Source organism: Triturus cristatus, chromosome 1_1 (genome assembly GCF_964204655.1).
Source record: "Triturus cristatus chromosome 1_1, aTriCri1.1, whole genome shotgun sequence".
Lineage (NCBI taxonomy): Eukaryota > Metazoa > Chordata > Amphibia > Caudata > Salamandridae > Triturus > Triturus cristatus.
The window spans coordinates 814,717,416-814,723,205 of NC_140579.1; the positions used below are offsets into that span (position 1 = coordinate 814,717,416).

A 5,790-nucleotide genomic window follows, 5' to 3' on the forward strand; every position below is an offset into this window, starting at 1 on the left:
TGAGGGAAGAGAGGTGCAGAAAGAGGCAAGAGAGGTGCAGAAAGAAGAGAGGTGCAGAAAGAGGCAAATGAGGTGCAGAAAGATGCAAGAGAGGTGTTGAAAGAGGAAAGTGTGGTGTCAAAAGAGGCAACAGATGTTCAGACAGAGGCAAGAGGCACATAAAGAGGCAACAGAGGTGCAGAAAGAAGAAGATAGGTGCAGAAAGAAGCAATAGATGCACAGAAAGAACCAAGAGAGGTGCATAAAGAAGAGAGTGAGGTGCAGAAAGAGGCAAGAAAGGTGGAGAAAGAGGCAAGAGAAGTGCAGAAAGAGGAAGAAAGGTGCAGAAAGGGGCAATAGCTAGAGAAATGCAGAAAAAAGAAGAAAGGCGCAGAACGGAGACAGAGAAGTGCAGAAAGAAGCAAGGGAGGTGTAGAAAGAAGCAAAAGAGTTGCAGAAGTAAAGAGGTGCAGAAAGAGTCAAGAGAGGTATAGGAAGAGGCAATAGACATGCAGAAAGACACAAGAGAGGTGCAGAAAGAAGCAAGAGCGGTGCAGAAAGAGGCAAGGGAGGTACAGAAAGAGGCAAGAGTGGTGCAGAAAAAGGCAAGAGAGGTACAGAAAGAGGCAATAGCGGTGCAGAAAGAAGAGAGGTGCAGAAACAGGCAAGAGAGGTACAGAAAGATGTAAGAGAGGTACAGAATGAGGCAAGAGAGGTGTCGACAGAAGAGAGTGATCATTACAGAAAACGGGGTAACCCAATCTGGTCAAGGACCTGGGTAATGTACGTTACAAAAAACAGCGGTCCTAGACCTATACTTAGAATGAATTAATCAAAATACTTTGTTTTTTATGATTCAGTTAACCATATCATTAAATGAGGTAAACAACATAAAAAAGCAGAAAACGACCTTGAAAAGAATTCACCATATATTTATTCAATAATATTTTTGATAAAAGCCATATATATTATTTTAATCACATGAATCAATCAAAGGAGGTTGCACCAGAGGAAGGTGTGCAGTGAAAAAGAGAGGGTGCTCAAGTGTAAGGAGATAAAGAAGAAGAATACTTCAACACATTATCAGGAATTTAATATGTCAAGGCAGGGAAGAGCGGTTACAAGTCACCGTCTTAGCTAGTCTGTCCCAATGGCATTCATATAAACTTGACTTTTGTTTCATAACAGAAATCAATTCCGAAGTAGCACATTAAGAAGGGTATTTCGGGTACAGACTAAATACAAAAGGGGCGTCGACGTTTCGATCCGACTTTCGACCATAAGGGAAATTAGACAGCCTCGGTCTTGCGGATCTTCATCAGGACTTGGCCTGGGCAACCTAAAAGGCAATTGGCGCCGATTAGTAGGTCGTTGCATTAAAAAAGGGGTTAAAATCAATGAAAAAGTATACAGGGGCTCACCTATCAATTATGGGTGAGTAGCGAAATCCACGGTTCATACATGGAGTCCAATAGAATGAGTTCTATAATCCAAACTTGAAAGATAAATGTAATCAATGTAAGATCAGCTGAAGTAATAAACTTCTAACTATTACAAAGGAATACATTGAATTGAATTTAATTGAATAAATTGAATACCTTGACAGTGAATGTCCAAAAGTTAACCACCAGAGGCTTCAAGGGACGATTACAGCCAACTGTGTAAACAGAGAGGGAGCTAAGTTGTAGCCTCTGTGCATGTGAATTGCTGCGATTTACATACGTTACTCAGTGGAAAAACAACAGTAAAGCCCATGGAATCACACTGCCACAGTAAAACAACCGGACCATCAATTATATTAGAAACGGGGTCAGATGGATAATAAAACCTAAATTAGAAGACCGTGTATCACATAACGCTCGACACTGGGTGTATACAGTGCTCAGAGGACGCCTGAATGCCAATAAGAAACGGTATACTTAGGCCAAAGACGAAGGAAGTATATCGGTTACATGTCATGCAAGGAGCCGGCATATTCAAGCTAAGCGCATTTGACACAAAGGTCCTACGCGTCACGGCCGCGTCTAGAACAAAACATCGTAGTGATCCAAGGGTCGGAGAGTTACTTACTGTTCCAATTCAAGAATAAGCGGACAACTGGGGTTCCTTAGATTATTTAGTTTGAGCGCGCCTAGCCAGTACGCGGTCGTCACCATGGAATCAGGCACAAATGAAGCGGGAGGTGGACGGTGTTCACGTAAGTTATAACGTTACCGGCAACGTCAGGCAGTACGTGACCGGTGTGAGGATGGGAAGGGAGGAAAGACTCCCGAAATAATAGCGAGTGACAGAGCAAGGTCAAAATATTTACAATTACTTACAAACTTAATAATAGCGATATTACAACAGAACATACCGTGTTATAATTACATAAAAAACATGAGCATAGAATTATACACATATTAGATAGACATCATAATAAGGATGATGCGACAAAACACACAGTCTTGCAATTACATGAAAGCCATGAACCTGGAATATTTTTCAACAGACAATGAATGAGCCGGTGGTTGACACTAGAGCCCTAATGTCTGAACCAGCCAGATGTAGTACAAGAATGATACAATACAATTAGTAATTTGTGAGTACTGAGACCTGTCTGCTGATCTCTTCAAATTCGTTAAGGCCTCGGGTTACTGTGTTTAGAGAGTGTATCCATTTGCACTCGCGTTTATTGAGGGTTATGCTGAAATCTCCCCCTCTGGGGTTGGGGCTTACCTTTTCTATGACCCACCATTGAAGACTATTGGCCGCATGGTCGAATAGCATAAAATGCTCCACTAAGGGGGCACCCTGTACTCTACATCGAATACGGCTACAGTGTTGTAGTATACGGCACTTGACTTTCTGTATGGTTTGCCCAACATAGATGAAACCGCAAGGGCATTGGATTGCATAAATCACGCCGCTCGTATTACAATTACTGTGTTCCTTTAAGCTGTACGTGCACCCATTGTATGTAAAGTCAGTCATTTCTTTAGACATAGAGCAGGCCTTGCAAGTACCATCCTATAGTGAGGATTACATAGAAAAGCTCCTACAGGCACAGGGAGGTGGCACTTTCCTGGGTGGAGCTACCCCGAGCATAGATTTGACACTTAATGAAAAGATATCGAAATTAGAGAGACTCGAGAAGAAACTTATTAGAACTAGACTTCATGGACATACTCTGACCAAATACTTGCAAACTAATGTGATACCAGTGGGTTTACAAATTAGGAACGAGCCAGCAATCTTTCTAGACAACCCCAAATTTAAAGAGAATTTTAGTTTTGTGTCCAACAATTGTTCTAGACATTGGATGGTGTTGGGGATTGAAACAGCTGTTGAGGAAGTGGAACGTCTGACTAGAGAGATCCTTGACCTCAAAAAGGAGATCACAGAGGACAGAGCCCTCGTTAATGCTAAGGAGGCTCTAGAAAGGCTAGAGAAAACAATACGTGACTTTGACATCTACACCCAGGCCACCAAATTGGACAAGGTAGCTAGGGACATCAAATTTTATGAAAAGAAAAACACGTATCCATACTTACAGGAAGGTTACTACACGAGGGAATATCAGGGCACTTTCTCGAGTAGAGGGAGAGGCGGCTATAGGAGGTACACCACCTTCTCTGGATCATCACTAGGAAGTGGTTCGGATAGCGACACTGAAAGGCCAGGTCCCAGTACATCTTCATCAACTCTAGGCCACCCATACACTGAGCAGCAGGCCCCTACGACCCCTTTTTTAGCAGAGGACCAATGGTGGGGACAGCGAGGCCGTGCACGCCCCTGGGGCAGATCCAGGGGGAACAGGAGCCAAGGGTGGAACAGAGGCAGAGGGAGACAAAACAAACAGGTACACTTCCAACAGGAGAACCACGGAGAGATACAGACACGCCGTCAGCACTACAGATGGTAACTTATGAACCCGTCAACCCTGTAGTTAACCTCTCTTCCTATACATTGAAACCTAATGAACAAATAGTTCTGCAAAAAGGTCTCTCTTTTGTGCCAACCAATCTACCTAATGATTTTAATCTTAAGGTAGAACTTCATCAATTCTTTAGGAAGATTAGATTGAAGCACTATTTTCAAAAAATCCCATCTAACCCAATTTTCTCTGGCAGTGGATTAAGACCTCCTTCAAAATTCAACCCCCCGACCCATTTACTATCTCACAAACTTATAGCTTTTGAGCAGGTGGTATTGAGGGATGTGGATAAAATATTGTCGAACCGACAATATGTCAAGTACAACATCAGCAAATCAGAACGGGAAGGTTTGGATTCCCTTAAAACCAACACCAAAATAGTCATAAAACCAGCTGACAAGGGTGGTGCAATTGTGGTGCAAAATGTGGAGGATTACAAGAAAGAGATTCTCGCACAATTGTCTGTGGTAGGAAACTATAAAAAACTTAGAAGGGACCCCACCCAAGAAATCACTAACATAATCAGACGTACCACACAAGAGGCTTTGGAATTAGGTATTCTCAAAAAACCTGAGTATGATTACCTAAATAATAAACATCCCCGTACACCAACCATCTACACTCTACCTAAAATACATAAGCGGATGGAGTGTCCACCTGGTAGACCGATAATCTCCGGTTGTGGCTCCATTCTGGAGCCCCTTTGCAAATATGTTGATGTGTTCCTAAAACCCATCGCTGAAAACACATCTACATACCTAAGAGACACAATGCAAACAATTCAGCTAGTTGATGGGCGTCAACATGACCCCACGACTGACATCTTGGTTACAATGGATATAACATCATTGTACACTAATATCCCACAGGACACCGCCCTCACATGTATTGAGTCAGTACTGAACAACCGTACCACACCACACAGGGTCCCTACTGAATTCATTATTGAGCTTCTCAGAATTGCCATGACACGCAACTATTTTACATTTCTGGGGGACTACTATCTGCAAACTAAAGGCGTGGCTATGGGCGCTAGCTTCGCTCCGAATCTAGCAATTATATACATGCATGAATACGAACAATGCTTTGTTCTTAATGAGTACAACCCACACAGAGATTGCATCACGCTGTGGCGTCGTTATATAGACGACGTCCTAATGATTTGGAAAGGGGATGAGGCACAACTGATAGATTTTCATCATTGGCTTAACACCTGCTCCCCGGATATTCAGTTTACCCTTGACTTCAGCAGGGAAACTATCCACTTCTTGGATATTAACATAAATGCTCAATCTGATAAACTGTACACCAGTCTGTATAGGAAAAACAGTGAACGAAATACTTTGTTGAGATATACAAGTCACCACCCACGTAACTTGAGGGATAATTTGCCTTTTGGCCAGTTCCTAAGGCTTAGGAGAAACTGTTCTAAAAAGGAGGACTTCCTTGAGGAGTCAGTGGGTCTTCTCGCTAGACTAAGTGAACGAGGTTACCCCGTTAGATTGCTAAAAAAGGCACGCAAACGGGCATGGCACAACCCTAGGGACCTTCTGTTGAGCCCAAAGGTCAGAATGGAGAATAACGACGAGCGCCTTGTTTGTGTTACTACCTTTAATACGAAGAGTAACGCTATTAAGAAGGCAATCAACAAACATTGGCACCTGGTTTCCGATGAGTTAAGAAATATACCACTCCCCCTACATGCTTTCAAAAAAGCCAAAAATATTAGGGACAATGTGGTTAAATCTATGTTAGACACTCCTAGGATCCATGCACAGACAACTCTATGGGGTCTCCCACCTATTAATGGTCACCATAAGTGTGGTACTTGCAAGGCCTGCTCTATGTCTAAAGAAATGACTGACTTTACATACAATGGGTGCACGTACAGCTTA

General features: G+C 42.7%; 1 long non-coding RNA gene across 1 annotated transcript; it reads right to left on the reverse strand.

Annotated features, from left to right (window-relative positions):
• Positions 1 to 965: 965 nt before the first annotated feature.
• On the reverse strand, positions 966 to 1,661 carry LOC146871114 (uncharacterized). Its single transcript, XR_014959502.1, has 3 exons — positions 1,578 to 1,661; positions 1,401 to 1,474; positions 966 to 1,318 (listed from the first exon to the last, which is right to left on the reverse strand). It is a non-coding gene; the product is annotated as an uncharacterized LOC146871114 (long non-coding RNA).
• Between the last annotated feature and the right edge of the window lie 4,129 nt (positions 1,662 to 5,790).